Genomic DNA, 19,187 nt, shown 5'->3' with positions numbered 1-19,187 from the left:
CCATTATCCTAAGCGAATTAAGGCAGAACAGAAATAGATACTGTATTTTCCTACTTGTGAGTGGGAGCTAAATACTCAGTATGCAGGGACACAGAGATGGGAACAATAGGCACTGGGTATTCCGAAAAGGAGGAGGGAGGTAGGCAAGGGTTGAAGAACTACCTAATGGATACTTCGTTTACTACTTGGGCAACAGCAACAGGATCATTAGAAGCCCAAACCTCAGCATCTTGCAATACACCCATGTAACAAACCTGCCTTTACCCTCTGAATCTAAAAACAAAACAAAATCTCATGTGCCGCTATTATAGTGCAGAAGCTAATAACTAAAGCTGTTATTAAGGAATTTCTATGTGTCAGGGACTCCTTTAAGCTTTTTCTATGTATAATAATATGAATCTATGTCTTCCACTTGAGACTACTTAAGGATCAAGTTTTGCTTACATTCTGTAGTGTTTCAGGACTTAGTAATGTACCAGAGGTATAATTCATGCTTATGCATTGTCCACTGAGTAAAGACCCAAAGATTTTGTTTTTGCCTTTGCTGGTTCTCAAGCACCTCCTGATGGTTGTTAGAATTCCCATAAGAATTCTGAGAAGACTTAAAAAAAAAAGTCCTTTTTCGCTAAGATGAAGTTTGGGGATGCCTCACTTTATAAACCATGGGCTATGCCTCAATTCACCACAGAGGATAAATCAAATTACCTCCTCTCCTATCAAGAGCACTTCTCATTTCTGACATTAATCGTAGATGTAACATGTTTTAGATAATAAGATGAAATGTAATTAATTTGCTCAACATGTTGTAAAGTTCTATTCACATATGTGCTAAATAAAGAACTCAGATTTGTCTTACCTTTCCCTTCTCCCTTGTGCAATTTAATGGTTTAGGAGTTCTGGTATAAAAATAAAGAGCAAGTGGAACATTTTCCCTTCACTCTGAAAAGTTTCAAGGGTCACTAGGAATTTCTATACACTCTGAATTAAGAATACTACAAATATAAGAAACTGTATGGGTTCAGCTTTGTTCTGATGCTGCTTTGGACTCAGAAGGGTGGAACATCTGCAAACACCTGCTTGGTCCTATATCTGCAGGGGGAAGAGGCTAATCTAAATGCTACCATAGGAGCTCAGGAGTGTAAAAGAATGCTCTTTTCATGAGAGAAAGAGTGAAAAAAAATGTAGGCAGTTAGATGATTGATTGATAGATAAGTGTACAGTCAGACCCTTTGATACCTGGATTAAGACTCTTACACAATATCGGGGGGAACCATAGTTAATGCCTGCTTCTGACTGAAGTCCTCCGAACAGGCAGAGACATCCTCCTGACAACCAGGATGGCATAATCTAGTTCAGGATCTGGGGAAAAGCTATTTTGAATGTAAAACTGGGTACAGGTAGTACCATTCCAGTGTCTTACGTGAAGATCCCAGGAAAGTTGGACCTAAGTTTTTCCTCAAGAGGCCAGACTGAAATACAACCAGGGGCATATGCCGGTCCTGCAGCCTAATAAATAGCCCCAAAGACTGGTGTAAAAAGAAGGCTTTTCCATCAACTACAGAAGAGGAAAATAGTGGTGGACAAAAATCAGCAGCAGCTACCAAAGGAAGCTCCCAGTGGGCAAGCAAAAAAAAAAAAAAAAAAAAAAGACATCTGTGGTGCCAGGAGCGCTTCATTGACCACTTTGAGGAAAGTGAGACCTGACCTGGGATGAGAGAGGTGTCCAAGGGAAACTGGAGTTGGGTTTCTTATTTAAGGATTAAGGAAGCATAGGAAATGTGGAAAAGCACAAAACCACTAAAAAACTTCTCCATGAGTGTGTGCTGCCCAGCCATTTTGCCTAGATTGGTCATACTGACTGATCTGGGGTGGGGTGTGTGTGTGTGTGTGTGTGTGTGTGTGTGTGTGTGTGTGTGTGTCTGTGTGTGTGTGTGTGTGTGCGCACGCGCACGTGTATGCATTGGGAGACGGTATTACGGTATAGCAGAAGCATTTTCTTTATGGTGGTTGCTGTGTTGTACTATGGTTTGTTGTTTGGTGTTTCTCTCTCTTGCCAGATTGTGAACTAGGTGGGAGAAAGCAGCATGCATGATTCCTTGTTGTACTGCTAGAACCTAACTCAGAACGTGGACTGCTGATTTATCAATAAATCTTGGTGAATGAACGAATTTATGAATGAATCAGTGGATAAATGGATCAAGCTGTGGTTTGGCTTTCTTTCACTGAAGGCTGACTCCATATGCCTCCATATGCTGCTTTCTAAAAAATATTTCAGTCATCTCTGAGAAAGTTTACCACTAGCATAATCTGCATTTTAAAGGTGGAGGACTAAGAATATTTTCTTATCTACGCAGGCATGGCTGGAAAGAACAGATTCATGGTTAACAGTCTCTTTCAGTGGGTGTGAGACAAAGGCTTGTGCCTCCAAATGCACTCTGCAGATTCAGCCCAGCCTCCCAGAGCTCTAATAAAGGGCCAAAGCACCATTGTCCTCTAATTCAACTCTTTCATCCAATAGTTAACATGATTTTCAGGCTGTGGGAATAGGTAGGCCAAAGGCAGCATGAAGGAATGCATGTTCAGCAAACATGCAACAATTTATTGTGTGGAATCATGGGCATCTATATGAAATTCAGTACAGAACAAGCAGGTTACCAGTGTGTTATTTTGTTTATTCTGCTTTGTTTTATTTTAAACTTATATTCATCATCATCATCACCATTGAAATGCTTGTAATGGCAACTTAAGTTTCAAATAAGCAAACCCCAAAACAAGCAAACTCATAAGAGTATTCAAGAACAGAAAGCTGATGGAGATAGTTTCCACACTCAGGCCCAGTCTCCGTGTGGATGGAAACCAAAGGAAGAGAGCTTGGGAGAAGTGTCTTTTCATGATGAGCATCCTTGTATTTCCTGAGTAACTTGCAGATAACTTACGGCTACAGATGGGCTGTGGAGAGTTCCTGAATGGGACCTCTGTTGGCAAAAACAAAAATATAAAAACCTTATTTCTAGGATAGTTATAAATTAGTTAACAAGTGTTTTTGATTCCAAAATAATGAAAACATTTTATCTTGCTTCAGTTATTTTAGCATGTGCTACAGTGAAATTGTCTTGGTCCACAGCTGTTTTTCAGCTCTTTACAATTACCCTACTATACCAAGTTGCTCTGAAAGTAACTACGTTTAAGTGATTTAATTATGATGCTTAAGGTTTCTATGTGTTTTTAAGTCTTTAACATCTAAGCTTTTAGGAAACACTGTGGGACTTGCATCTTGTGGAGAAAGATTTATAGGTGGTTAGGGTACCCAGGAACTTCAGACCCCATCTTGCCCCAGCCTCTGATCCCCCTGAAACTGAAACAGGAGAGGATGAGGATGGGTAAAGGACCTGCTGGGGCCTAACCCAGTGTCTGGCTTAGCCAGCTTCCATGGACTCTGAGAGTCTCTCTCCCCTGGAGTGCAGTAGCCTAAGGTCTGGTTCCACAGCAAAAGGAAAGACTTCCTGGACTCTGTTTACCCAGGCCCACACTGAAATCTCAGGTCTCTGAAGTTTACCCTTCAGAGGGAAGAGGAGAAAATCCAAGGAAAAGTATTCCAAGACAGAGAAAGGGCCGAATGATGCAGAAGCTTTATAAGCAAGAGATCCTCATATACCTGAAGAAGCCTGTTGAGTCAGCTCACCATCTAAGAAGTCCCCAGTGCTGCCAGAGTGGTGGGAGCTAATAGAGACAAAAAAAGAGGAAAAATATGCCACCAGAAAATAAGCAAGAAAGAATTCTGCCTTCATCTGACTTTTTCATAAACATGGTGTTGTTCCTGAACTTACATTCTTGTAAATAAGAGAAAGAATTTATATCATCTAATCAATTATTACCATAGTTGGTGTTGTATTCATAATGCACTGGGTATAGTTTTTTATGAAATATGCTTTATAGGAATCAATTATTTGGAAACAGCCAAATGTTGTTGCACAGTTATTGAATCAGTCAACATGTATTAAACTTGTTTTAACCTGTGGCTACCCAAACCTGGCTAATCATTGCAAACACCTGGGGAGCTTTCTGGTTGGCCCTTAGAAATATGTAATTTCCAAAGTTACCAGGTCTTTCTGATGGTCAGCCAGATTTGAGAACTGCATCATGCCATGTTGTGCCTTTCTCCATGTTCACCTTCTGTATCCCAACTCTTCTTTAGGCCCATTCTCTAAATACCTGATCAAGCGAAGTACTCTCTGTTTTCTGATCACTTATAGGATCTATGTATTACCTTTTATTCTTAGTCATCTTTTGAAGTTTATAAATCTGGTTTCCTACTTATGAGTGAGAATATGCAGTTTGGTTTTCTGTTCTTGTGTTAGTTTGCTGGGAATGATGGTTTCCAGCTTCATCCATGTCCCTGCAAAGGACATGAACTCATCCTTTTTTATGGCTGCATAGTATTCTGTGGTGTATATGTGCCACATTTTCTTTATCCAGTCTACCACTAATGGGCATTTGGGTTGGCTCCAAGCCTTTGCTATTGTGAGCAGTGCTGCAATAGACATATGTGTGCATGTGCCTTTATAGTAGAATGATTTATAATCCTTTGGGTATATACCCAGTAATGGGATTGCTGGATCAAATGGTATTTCTGGTTCTAGATCCTTGAGGAATCTCCACACTGTCTTCCACAATAGTTGAACAATGAGAACACATGGACACAGGGAGGGGAACATCATACACCAGGGCCTGCCGGTGGGTGGGGAACTAGGAGAGGGATAGTATTAGGAGAAATACCTAATGTAGATGACAGGTTGATGGGTGCAGCAAACCACCATGGCACGTGTATACCTATGTAACAAACCTGCATGTTCTGCACATATATCCCGAACTTAAAGTATAATAATAAAAAAAAAGAATAATGAAATCTTAAAAAAAAATCTGGTTTCCTCAGACCTGGAGGCAATTGAGTTTAGAACCCTTAGATCTTCAAGAGATTAATGGCCATACACTCAATGTACATTTGCTGTTTTTTTTTTAACAGAATCTAAACCTGAATTGGTCAATGTCAAATGCTTCAACTTTGAGCTACTTAGAAATGTGTCTGTTGCTAAAGAGAACACACACACACACACACACACACACACATCCCTTACCACAGTTTACTGTTGTATTTTACCAGTTACAGTGAATTCTAGAATCTTACCTCACTTTATATCCATTTACCCTCTTTCCTTTATAATATAATCATCTAAAATAAATATTAATTTTATAAAAAATTCCTCTACACACATTGAGAACTGAGTCAGAAAGTATTACAATTTTTGCTTCAACATTCAAACACAATTTACAAAACTCAAGAGAAGAAATAAAGTTTACTTTACCCATGTTTTTGTTCTTTCCACTGTTCTTTCTTTTTTTTTTATTTAAGTTTTAGGGTACATGTGCACAACGTGCAGGTTTGTTACATATGTATACATGTGCCATGTTGGTGTGCTGCACCCATTAACTCGTCATTTAATATTAGGTATATCTCGTAATGCTATCCCTCCCCCTGTCCCCCATTCTTTCTTTTCGCTTGATGTTTTAATATTCCTTTTTTATTATTTTTTTTTTGGTTTAGTGAACTTCCTTTAGCCATTTTTGGGGGTAGGTCTGCTGGTGACAAATTCTCTTGGTTTTCCTTCAGCTGAGAGTGTTTTGATTTCCTCGTCATTCCTGGAAGATATTTTTTAGTGAATACAGATTCCTTGGCTGATAGCAACTTTCTTTTAGCACTTGAAAATTGTGTATCACTTCCTTTTGGTTTCCGTGGTTTTGATGAGAAATCCATTGTCATTTGAATGATTTTCCCCCAATTGGTAAGGTGTCATTTCTCCCTCACTGCTTTCAAGAACTTTTATTTGTCTTCAGTTTACGGAAGTTTGACTATGATGTGTGCTGGCGTGGAATTCTTCGGGTTTAACCTGTTTGACACACATTTGGCTTCTCGAATCTGTGGTTTTATGCCTCCACCCATTCTTTCTTTGACTACTTTTTCAGCCCTATCATCCTTCTCCTCTCCTTCTGAAACTCCGATTACATGAATGTTAGATCTTTTGTTATAGTGTCATAAGTCCCCAAGACTGTTAACTTTTTTCAGTCTATTTTTCTCTGTTGTTTAGATAGGATAATTTTATTGTTCTATCTTTAAGTTCACTTTTTATGTTTTTCTGTCTTTTCCATCCTACTGCTGAGTTCATGTATTGAGTTTCTATTTCATTTTTTTCTTTTTGGTTCTAAAATTTTCATTTGGGGTTGGGCACAGTGTCTCACACCTGTAATCCCAGCACTTTGGGAGGCCAAGGCAGGTGGATCACCTGAGGTCAGGAGTTCAAGACCAGCCTGGCCAACATAGTGAAACCCCATCTCTACCAAAAATATAAAAAATTAGCCGGGTGTGGTGGCACACACCTGTAATCCCAGCTGCTTGGGAGGCTGAGGCAAGAGACTTGCTTGAACCTGAGAAGGGGAGGTTGCAGTGAGCCGAGATCATGCCACTGCACTCCAGCCTGGGTGACAGAGCAAGACTCTGTCTCAAAAAAAAAAAATTCATTTGGTTCTTATTTATAGCTTATATTTCTTTGCTGAAGCTTTCTCTTCCTTTGCAAAGATTTTTGATTTTTTCATTTATTTCAAGAGTATTCATATTTCTTCTTAAAGCATTTTTATGATTTCAGCTTTAAAATCCTCATCAGATAACTCTAACATCTATGTCATCTTGATGTTGGCATCTGTTGAAAGAAAAACTTCAGCTGAATTAAATTTAAAGGAGTTTAATTCAGCAATGAATGATTTGTGAATCAGGCAGCCCCCAGAATCACAGCAGATTCAGAAAGAGTCCAGAGGTGCCTCGTGGTCAGAACAAATTTATAGACAAAAAAAGTAAAAAGACGTATAGAAATCAGAAGTGAGGTACAGAAACAGGTGGATTGGTTACAGTTTGGTATTTGCCTTATTTGAACATAGTTTGAACACTCAGCAGTGTATGAGTGGTTGAAGTATGGCTGTTGGGATTGGCCAAGAGTCAGCGATTGTTACAGGTGCATACTCCTAAGTTAGGTTTTCAATCTTGCCTACCTATTAAGTTAGGTTGCAGTTCATCCACAAGGACTCAAATATAGAAGTATGGAGTCCTTCTCAGGCCATATTTAGTTTGCTTTAATACATTCATCTAATCATTGTCTTTTCTTGTTCAAGTTCAGATTTTCCTGATTCTTGGTATAACAAGGGATTTTCAGTTGAATCTTGAATATTTTCAGTATTATATCATGAGATAGATACTGGATCTTACTTAAACAGTCTATTTTACTTATTAGTCTTCCTCTGACACTGCTCTAGTAGGACAAGGGAAGCATATCTTGTTGCTGACAGGTGGTGATGAAAGTCTAAGTTCCCCAGTTGGCCTTCATGGATACCCAGCAGCAGGTGGGTTCTGCCTCATTAGTACCAGACAGAAGTTTGAGTTCAGGATCCTTACAAAGTTTCTGCTTCGTGAATATCAATGTGGAGTCATGTCATCCCTCATGTGTTGAGGTCCCCAGCCTGCCTGCCTTTTGCTGTTTGCTTCTTACATTTATTTTATACATAATGTCCAGGAATTTTAGCTATACTTAAAGAATAGGAAAAGGTGTGTTTACTCCATCTTTGCAAATGTGAAAAATCTTAGATAATATTTTGATCCCAATGCTAGTGAAAACATAACCTATCAGGATTTGTGAGATGCAGCTAAAGCAGTACTTAATGAGAAATGTATACTTCTAAAAGCTTAGAAAAGAAAAATGATCTACAATTGATTATCTAAACCTCCACCTTAGGAAGCTAGGAAAAGAGGAAAGGAGATAATACAGATAAGAGCATAATAAATGAACCAGAGAACAAAAGAATAGAAAAAAAGTCAATGAAACCAGCAGCTCATTCTTTGACAACATCAACAAAATTGGTAAAACATCAAGCTAGATTGATCAAGAAAAGGAGAAGATGTAAATTACAAAATCAGTCAGTTCTCATATAATCTGTTTTGAAATGTAAACCTTTCTAATGCAATTGATATACTTTGAGCATAGTGTACTTTCACATATATTTATACACAGCTTTGTACACAACAAACGCTAGGTAAGTGCAGAAAACTATACCCAGCTGAACCAAGCCACGTAGGAATACACAAAGTGCGCACATGTACACACCTCAGACATCTACCAGCTACCCCATTTCACTGCCTGTGTGGTGAGCCATGCCCAACCACATCTAGCGCTGGAAATTCCAGCCGACTTCAGATGACCCTCCCTTTCAGCACTTCACGGTGACTCACAAGCTGCAACAATCCTGATGCCTAACTCCACAAACAAATTTCAGGTTTTTTTTTTTTCCTTTTTTCTTTAATCTTTTTTTTTTTAAATTTTATGATTATACTTTAAGTTTTAGGGTACATGTGCATATTGTGCAGGTTAGTTACATATGTATACATGTGCCACGCTGGTGCGCTGCACCCACTAACTCGTCATCTAGCATTAGGTATATCTCCCAATGCTATCCCTCCCCCCTCCCCCCACCCCACAACAGTCCCCAGAGTGGGATGTTCCCCTTCCTGTGTCCATGTGATCTCATTGTTCAATTCCCACCTATGAGTGAGAATATGCGGTGTTTGGTTTTTTGTTCTTGCGATAGTTTACTGAGAATGGTGATTTCCAATTTCATCCATGTCCCTACAAAGAACATGAACTCATCATTTTTTATGGCTGCATAGTATTCCATGGTGTATATGTGCCACATTTTCTTAATCCAGTCTATCATTGTTGGACATTTGGGTTGGTTCCAAGTCTTTGCTATTGTGAATAGTGCCGCAATAAACATAGGTGTGCATGTGTCTTTATAGCAGCATGCTTTATAGTCCTTTGGGTATTTTTCAAGGTAAAGAGCCGTATTTGTTGTAGTATTTATATATTCCTTAATCACTTCCCATATGTAAAACTGTGCTATTTTTAATAGGTATCTATCTTTTTTTTGTATATGTCACTGACAAAGTTTTTGAATATATGACCTCTCACCTAATTTTCCTCATGAGTCTTACAGTTCATAATGTGCAGTTTTCCATAGCACAGTGGTTTTCAGGAATGCATAGGTGGCATTATAGCAGAACCGACTGCACTTTGCCAGGTGGTCAAATTTAGTTTCCCAACCAGACATCGTATGCCTCTTGATATGTTGTAATGTGAACTATACAGCATCACCTATGAAGAGTGATTACCAAAAAGCTTAACCGGAATCTAACCATGCCTTTAGATGTAATCTTCAAGGTAAAGAAAAACAGTGGAGAGAGATAAGTTAGATGACACCAAGAGGAAATTATTAGATAAATGCAAAATGCTGTATAGTTAGCTAGACCACTGGCTTGCTCTGATTAAATCCTATTCTGAAGAAACCAACAATAAAACACATTTTTTATATGACTAGGACAATGGATTCGACACCAGGATGTTCCATGATATGGAATTTTTGTTAACTTTAAGGGTAATAATGTTACTGATGTTGTCACAAAATGTCCTTATTTTTTGGAAATTAAAGTATATATATATATATATATGGCATTTTATAATGCTGTACACACAAACACATGCATGTATATGCAAATACAACACGCAAGAATATATTAAACCAAATATGGAAATACATATGAAAATGTAAGAAAGCAAATATGCAAAATGCTATGGGTATTCATTGTACTGATATTTTTACTTTTTGTGTGTTTGACATTTTTATATTTTGTTATTTTCGTAATTTAAAAAATTGACATGTTAGAGGAATTAAAATATTTTTACCTCCTCTTTTTTAGAGAAACTTCATGACCTCAGGGGGCCCCCTAGGTCTATCCAGCTTGCACCACTCTCTCGTTGCTCTTGTGTTTTCAGTTATAAAAAGCACTCTTAGCTCCAACAGCCTGTGCCCATCTTCGGGATTCCTTGCATTCCTCTAGGATATAAGACTTCCATTGTATTCCCTTATCTGGCCCCACAAGGGAAGTTGAGCACAAATGTTTGTAACTTGAATTTTTTTTCTTTGAGTAAAGGAACAATCAGATTATAGAAAAATCTGAAAAAGTGAATGGAGTTGTGCTTAGTAGTCACTGAGAGAAGAGATGATATTCTAGAGGTTTGGGACTTGGGGAAAGAGTGTCAAAGATGTTAGCATGGATGAACAGCCCAGGGAGAAGGCAAAGCCCAAAGAATGATTTTCTAAAATGTGTGTTCCCAGGTCCTGCTTTCATGCCAGATTGGGCACGGTCTCTCTCTCCCAACTCCTTGACAACTTGTGACTGCTGAATCTGAGCCAAGACTAAAGGAAATAGATAACTGAGCATTCCAGAAACAGGGGGACAGCTCGTGTGCACACTGTTGTGGTGATAGCAGAGAAATCTCAGAGATGAAGGGTGGGGGAGAGAGGGATCCAGGAGAAGAGTTAGGGGCGTTTAGGAGTGATTATAGAACTTTTTTGCATTTTTTTTCTCCTTGAATTTTTCACTGGAGGAGGTGATTAACTGTTGTGCATCCAGAAATAGTTTAAGCTAAACATAGCAAAGCTGGCAGGGTTTGGGATAAAATAGAACTTGGGTGTAGGAATGTTGCCTCTTGGCTGTAGTCCTTCCCTTGAGTAAAGCAATGTCAATGTCATGAACTCAAACCAAGGTCAACCTTGAGAATCAAGTGCAAGATCTCATCTCTTTCCTTCAGGAGGGAAAGTTTGTTCTCATGGGGATGCAACCTATCTAAAGTCAGAGGAGTCTTTTAAAAAATACCTTTCGACTTTTTAGAGATGAAAGAGACTATTTTTAAAAAGATTCCATTCAAATTCTTGATTTTATGTATGAGGACTATAGAAGTGAGTTACCTGAGCTCACAGAGCTAGTTGATGATAGAGGTAAGACTCTCAGTTCAGCGCTCTTCCCAATATAGCATGGGGTTTCTCAAAATTGAAACCTTGTAAAATGTTGGTTAGATTCTTGGGGGCAGGGACAGAAGACCAAAGCTGGAGAGGAGACACAGTCAGCAAAATAATCAAGACCTTTAGTTAGAGGCGGGTACTGGGCTGTCTGCCCTCTGGGTAGTATGATCTCAAGGGATGCTCAGAGATGATTCCAGTGTACATCTGGGCTTTGAATGTGTGGGTGCCTGTTTGGATGGAGGTGGAAAGCCAGTATTTCCTGGCTGTAGGCATTATGAAATTAGGCCAGGAAACATTGGGAAAATAGGAAATCTGGCTGGGCAGTCACCACTCTGGACCTACAGTGGGTACAAGAAAAGAAATCTCTTCCTACCCCCAGCCTTACCCCATCCACCCTGTATGGGATTCCATGCGACTTTTTCTCTTCCTTCTTCTTCTTCTTCTTTTTTTTTTTTTTGCTTTTAGTAGAAACTCCCTGGAATTTTGTATTTTAAAATTTAAAAAATATTAAAAACCTTTTATTTTAAAATAATTTCAGGCTTTCAGAAAGGTTGGAAAAATATTTGGAAGAATTCCCATATGTTTTTAACCCAGATTCCCAACATGTTAACATTTTACAGAGATGATTTTTCTTTCTGTTTCTCGGAATCATTTGAAAGTGCTCTGAAGATATAATGCTTCTTTATGCCTAAATTATTCTGTGTGTGTTTCTTGAAACAAGGGCATTCTTTTATATAACCATAGCACAATTATCAAAACCAGGAAATTAACATTTGTACAGCTATTATTCAATCTACAGACCCATTCAAATTTCACCAGTTGTCATACTAATATGCCTTATAGCAAAAGAAAAATATATTTTTCTGGGTAGGATCCAATCTAGGATCATATGATGCATTTAGTTGTCATGTGTCTTCAGTCTCCCATAAGTTCCTCAGTCTTTTTCATGACCTAGACATTTTTGAAGATTATTGGCCAGTTAATTTGTCACATGTCTTTCATTTTGGGTTTGTCCAATGCTTGCTGTATTAGTCAGAGTTCCCTTAGAGGGACAGAACTAATATTATGTATTATATATATTGTATATATATAGAGGAGTTTATTAAGTATAAACTTACACAATCACAAGGTCCTACAGTAGGCTGCCTGCAAGCCGAGGAGGAAGGAAGCTAGCCCAAGTCCCAAAACTGAAGAACTTGGAGTCTGATATTTGAGGGCAGGAAGCATCAAGCCCAGGAGAAAGATGTAGGCTGGGAGGCTAGGCCCGTCTCTCCTTTTCACGTTTTTCTGCCTGCTTTATATTCGCTGGCAGCTGATTAGATGGTGCCCACCAAATTAAGGATGGATCTGCTTTCCCCAGACCACTGACTCAAATGTTAGTCTCTTTTGGCAGCACCCACACAGACACACCCAGGATTAATACCTTGTGTCCCTTAATTCAATCAAGTTGACACTCAGCATTAACCATCACACTTGCCCATGATTGATTCGGGTTATGCCTTTTTGGAATCAATACCATGGAAATAATGATGTTTTTCTCAGTGCATCATCACAGAAGGCAAATGTTATCTACTGCCAATTATACGTTATGTCAACTTTGAACACTTTGTTAACGTGTGGTCAGTGAGATTTCTACACTGTAAAGTTACTTTTTTTTTTTTCATTTGTAATTAATAAGAGTCTGGTGGGGAGATACATCCAGACAATCTAAAAATTCTGCTTCTTATCACTTAGTTTTAGCATCAGTTGGTGATTGTTGCCTAAAACGGTTATTTGTTTACATAACTACAGCACAATTATCCAAACCAGGAAATTAACATTCATACAGCTATTATCCAATCTACTGATCTATTCAAATTTTACCAATTGTCATGCTAATATGCCTTATAGCAAAAGAAATACGTATTTTTCTGCGTAGGATCCAAACAGCTTTTGTCAAATGGTGATTCTTTTCTTATTCCATCATTCCTGCATTCATTTACATCGTTTCTTCTGTATCTATTATTAATAGTTGTCATCCTACTGCAAGGAACAGATTTCTGTTATTTCTCATTTATGTGTTTGCATAACTATAGACCCATGGATTTTTAATGTATTCCATGAGCTATAATCTGTACTATTGATATTTACTTTGGAGCTCAAATTGTCCCAGGTTGAGTTCCTTCAAATGGCCACTTATGCTTCTGACAAGTCCTTGCATTCTTTGAGCACATCTTTGCCTTCCGCGTAGCAAGATGTTCCATGCTTATCTTGTATTTTTCCAGGTACACTTCTGGAATCAGCCAGTCCTTAAAGAATGCTAATTCCTTTTAGGGGAAAATGGTATTTAGAAACTAAGATCTGGGTGTTAGTTTTGCTTATTTGTACTGGAATATTCCAAGTGACACTTTTTTTTTTTGAGACAGGATCTTGCTCTGTCACCCAGGCTGGAGTGCAGTGGCATGAACATGGCTCAGCTGTAGCCTCAACCTCCTGGACTCAAACAATCTTCTTGCCTCAGCCTCCCAAATAGCTCGTACTATAGACATGTGCCACCACACCTGGCTATTTTTTTTTTTTTTGTATTTGTTATAGAGACAGTGTTTTGTCATGTTGCCCAGGCTGATCTCTAGCTCCTGCACTCAAACGATCCGCCTGCCTTTGCCTCCCAAAGTGCTGGGATTACAAGCATGAGCCACCACGCCCAGCCCAAATGACACTTAGAAGCAGTGCTTTTATCACTTCACTTCTAGGAAACGTTCTTGGCCTTTTTGCTAGGTAAGACTCAGGGTCCGCTTTTCCAACTCCAGGCCGGTCCCATGTGCAGCCTCCTGTTTTCCAGGAAGAAGTTTCTACCTGCTTGTTCCTATCCTCATAGTAACATCTCTTCTCCTGGTGGCTACAAAGTTGCATGCAAGCTCCCTAGAGCCCTCCTTTCCGACCTATTCCTTCAGCAACTATGCATTCCTAGCCAAAAACTAGGAAAGTACAACATGTGATCTCCCAAGCATGAATATACTTACGGGTAGAATGAAGCAAGGCTAGTGAAATGAAATCAGGGCATTTCTGGAAATTATATCCATCAGCAAGTACAAAGACCTCCCTGTTCTTTAAATGGGGGCACAGGCATGCAAAAATGAAATTGGTCAATATGGGTAGAGTTCAATGTTTCCAACTGTTGCTTATGTGCTTTAGTTTAGGGAATATCTCTGCCTCTTATGCCTCTTTAATCCCTGGTAGTAAAGCTCATAAATTCATAAATTCCTCTCTCTCTCTCTCTCTCTCTCTCTCTCTCTCTCTTTTCCTGGCTATCTCAGGATGGGATTAGTCTCTTGTCAAAGCGTATACTCTCCATATGAATTCCCAAATGTTCTGAATATCAACCCTCCAAAAGAAGACCTAATACAATGAGTGATGGTAGACAGGGAAAGTAACTAACATAACATACAAGTTGTCATTTTCCTAGTCCTAAAAGTTTTCCCTGGACAACTCTGGCATGTTTATTATGTCTTAATGTTGTACTTTGTTGTCATTTCACTTGAAAACACATATCTTTGTTCAAAATTTTGCATTAGTCAAGGCCAGTTGGAGATCCTGAAACGTCTTCCTGGAACGATAGTACTTGTTGTTAATTTCAGAAAGCGTGCTCTTTTCTGATGCAGGGGAAGCAGAAGCACGAAGTAGGCTTGTCAGAGCTAACTCTCAGCTCAGGGCTTGATTTCTCTGTGTAACCTTAACAAGTCACGCATCTCATGTATCATTTCTACTGCTGCCACTAGCCCTTTTGGTAACTTTGTGTGAATTAGAAAGAGGAGCCTAGGAAATCTCCAACTCACAAGTACATAATTAGTTGGTCACTCCTACTCATAACTCATCAGCCAAAATTAGTCATATGACTTTACATATCCACAAAGTGGTCAGGAAATGCAGCCCCACCATATATTCAGTATGATATATGAGACATGGAAATATTTGGTAACAAGAATAATGAGAAATAAATGTCTTACAATTGGTTATATCTTACAATTAATCAGCAGTATTTTCCTGTATTTGTAGTAGATAAAATAATAATGCTTCTTATAATATATGGCTTCTTAGATCATATAAAATATGGTAAATTTTCTGAATAGTTTGAGAATATCAACAAGATTTCTTGCTAGCCCTACCAACATGGAGTGAAAATGGAAGTCTATGGTCATAAAAACACTTATAGCCAATCAACAAATCCAAAAGCTCACAGGGTATACTTGTGGAAGCATGCACCAATACTGTGCCATCTGCCTGTGTGTTGGGGAGGTATGAGCTCTGGCCACCACTGCCGTTGCATCCTCTCTCTTTGCCTTGTTTTCTCCTCGCATCTCGTGGTCATTGTAACTACTTCTGCAAGGCCGGGGCCCAAAGTTTCTGTGCCTGTTTGAGTCCTGCTGGCCCTTGTGGCTCTTGCCATGCCTACTGCTTCCCCTGGAACCCTGGTCATGTCCATGTCCACTAAAGTTAATTAACTCTATCTCAGGCAGGAACTGCAGTTGGGCCAATCCTAGGAATCTGGGCCAAACTGACTGTTTTATCTCAGCCTGAGCCCTGTGACTGCTTTGAGGAGGTCCTCTGGCTGTTTGCAGCTCAAGCTGGTGCTGGTATCTGGGTGCAATGCTGGTTGCCATCTGGCTAGACTCTCCCAGGAATCCCACACCTTGACTATACCTGTTTTGGTCCAGCTGCAGACAGTCTAACTAGCCAGCAAAATGTCCTTTTCCTGAGCACCCATGGTCATGCTAATGAGGCTGTGTTTCTTCTGCTCCAGGATGTTAATGAGCTGCTCCTAGGGGAGAGCGCTCAAATGAGAGGAAGTCTGTCCCTATTGTCTTTCACCATGCAAGGATTAGCACTTGCACAGACTGCTTGCTCTCCCTACAGACCCACCTCAAACACTCCTGTCCTTGCACATTACACTCCAGCCTAAGCTGTCTGCAACCACCCACTCTCCAACACACCAGGCTCTTTTACACCCAGGTCTTTTCGCAGGCCTTTGATTTAGACCTGCTCCATCTGCTCCATCTTGCCCTATCCTGTGGATTCTTATACATTCTTCAATGTCAGGCCAATGGCTACCAGCTCTATGACACTTTCCCTGATTTCTGCGGGCTTGCTCTCCTTTTCTTCCTTTCTCCCTCCAAAATCTCAGTGAATTTCAGCCATGTCCATGTATCACAGAATGACTGTGTGTATATCTGTATCTTCACTGTGATCTCCTTGCAGGCATAAGCATGTTCTTGCATTTCTGTGTATCTGATCTCTGGCACAAAGCCTGGCACATTATACAAGCTCATCAGCTGTTAAACAAATGCAGGTCTGTGTTCTTGATGAAAAGAATGGAGAGTAAGCCTCCAGGCTTGCAAACTTGAGGGCTGCAATAGGGCCGTCTTCCTGAAAGCGAGGGTGGCACAAACTTTGAGACAAAAAAATGAGAGGCTGGAGAAGGAGATGCTATCCATTTCAGCTTTTCCTCAAGTAGAGTGAGGAGGAGGCAGCATTAGTGATGCTAGGAAACATGTGACTTCCCCAGGGACCAGTGTGTGCCAAGGAAGAGCTGTGGCACCACGGCCAGTAAGAGTAATTGTCTTAAGGGGCCCACTTCACTCGCAGGTTCACTGTTAAGCACCAGAGTTGTATTCCCAGCTGCCCACTAAAATTTCCTGGATACCTCAGGCTTAGGGTGCCGAAAGATGAATTGATCATTACCTTCTCTACCTCCCAGGCTTCTCCTTGGGGAGGGGGTACTACCACACACCGAACTGCATGAGCCAGATATCTTGGCTCATCATGGTGCCTCTCACACCCTCACTTCCCATGTCTCATCCAGCACCAAGACCTGCCAATGTTTTTGCCTGAACATCTTTAGATTCTGCTTGCTAAGTGCCTCTTAACGCTATTCTTTTTTTTTTCTTTTTTTTTTTTTTGAGTCAGAGTCTCACTGTGTCGCCCTGGAGTGCAGTGGCATGATCTTGGCTCACTGCAGCCTCCACTTCCTGGGTTCAAGTGATTCTCCTGCCTCAGCCTCCCAAGTAGCTGGGACTACAGGAGGGCACCACTGCGCCCCGCTTATTTTTATATATATATATTTTTAGAGATGGGGTTTCACCATGTTGGTCAGGCTGGTCTCGAACTCCTGACCTCGTGATCCACCCGCCTTGGCCTCCCAAAGTGCTGGGATTACAGGCATGAGCCACCGCGCCTGGCCCAAATGCTATTTTCTTATCTCCACTCCATGGTCCCTGTTTTAATTCAGGCCACCATCTTCTCCCAGACTTCAAATTGACTTCTCTGCCTTTAGTTCCTGCACAATGCTATTTGATACTCCTCTCCCTTTCTCCTATAAGAAAGGAGAGGCTACTCATTGCCAATAGGAAAAAATCTTATTTTCTTAGAATGAGATAATAACGTTCACTGTCTGGCCCCTTCCTCAATGTCAAGCTGACTGAGGTGTCCTTATCAGGAAGAAGCCTTTCTGTTTCCTACCCTTCTTGAGTTCTCCTGCTCTAAGAATGGAGAGACAAAAATCCCCGTTTTCAGCGTTTCCTCAGCATCTCAGGGGCAGAGACACTTATCCAGGCCTAGTTGTCCTTTCCTTGGGAATGATGTTGGGGTGGGAGGTGGTAGTTGTTCATGGATCTCAATGGACTAAGTTCTCCTCCTAAATATGTATATTCTAATCCTTGGTCTCAAGGTCTCTAATGCTGTTTCTAGGCTCTCACCTGGCCCAGGTGGGCAAAGTCCTGCACACTTAGTGATCTCTAAGTTTACCGTTGCCAATTGCAACAGGGCAGTGCTTGACTCAGAAGTTAGCTGGGTTAGAGAAGAGACTGAAAGGTCAGGACACATTTGAGCTGCCATCTTTCCAGAATTCTCTGCTTTAGGATCTATTGTTAAATAAAAGAAAACTAATCACAGGCTGGGCATGGTGGCTCATGCCTGTAATCCCAGCACTTTGGATGGCTGAGGTGGGAGGATAACTTGAGCCCAGGAGTTCAAGACCAGCCCGGACAAGGTAGTGACACCTCATCTCTATAAAAATATCAAATAAATTAGCCAGGTATGGTGGCTCACACCTGTAGTCCCAGTTTTGGGGGAGGATGAGGTAGGAGAATCACTTGAACCTGGGAGTTGAGGCTACCATATCAAATGTATTTGATTGATATCTCATGCCTTCCTAAAATGTATAAAACCAAGCTATACCTTGACCACCTTGGGCACATGTTCTCAGGACCTTCTAAGGGCTGTGTCTCGGGACATGAGTCAAGATCATGTCACCGCACTCCAGCCTGGGCAACAGAGTGAGAGCCTTTCTCAAAAAAAAAAAAAAAAAAAAAAAAGAAAAGAAAAAAAGATTGGAGAGATTTTTCTTCACAAAGACTGGAGAGATTATCGAGGTAACCATCATTTTCTCCACTGAATGATGTGTGAAGCAGTCTGGTGGTCAAAGAGGAGGCTTCGGAGTCATTCAGTCCTCGGAATTCCAGCTTTGCCACATGCTCACAGTGGGCAAGCTACTTAAGGTCTATGGGGCTCATTTTCCTCCTCTGTAAAAGTGGGAAGATAAGAGCTCCTTTATGGAGTTGCAAGAATTAAATTAGACAATACAGTCATGTGTTGCTTGGCAGGGACATGTTGTGAGAACTGCAGTCTTGGGTGATTTAATCATTGAGCAAACATCATAGAGTGTTCTCACACAAACCTAGATGGTAGAGCCTACTACACATCTAGGCTCTGTGGTATAGCCTATTGCTCCTAGAATGCAAACCTGTATAGAATGTGACTATACTGAATACTGTAGGCAACTGTAGCACAATGCTGTCTGTGTATCTAAATATATCTAAACATAGAAAGGTACAGTAAAAACATTATATAAAAGATTTAAAAAAAGGGTATCTCTGTATAGGGTGCTACCAGGAATTAAGCTTACAAGACTGGAGTTGCTCTGGGTGAGTCACTGAGTGAGTGAATGTGAAGGCCTAGGACATTACTTTACGCTACTGTAGACTTGATACCCATTGTGTCCTTAGGGTACATCAAATTTATTTTAAAAGTTTTCTTTCTTCAATAATAAATTAACCTTAGCTTATTATAGCCTTTTTTCTTTATAAACTTTTTAATTGTGAAAAACTTTTTGACTCTTTTGTAAAATCACTTAGCTTAAAACATTGTCTAGCTGTAGAAAATTATTTTCTTTATTTTCTATTTTGAATTATTTTCCT

This window comes from Gorilla gorilla, chromosome 13 (genome assembly GCF_029281585.2).
Source record: "Gorilla gorilla gorilla isolate KB3781 chromosome 13, NHGRI_mGorGor1-v2.1_pri, whole genome shotgun sequence".
NCBI classification, from domain to species: domain Eukaryota; kingdom Metazoa; phylum Chordata; class Mammalia; order Primates; family Hominidae; genus Gorilla; species Gorilla gorilla.
This window is presented reverse-complemented; position numbering follows the sequence as displayed.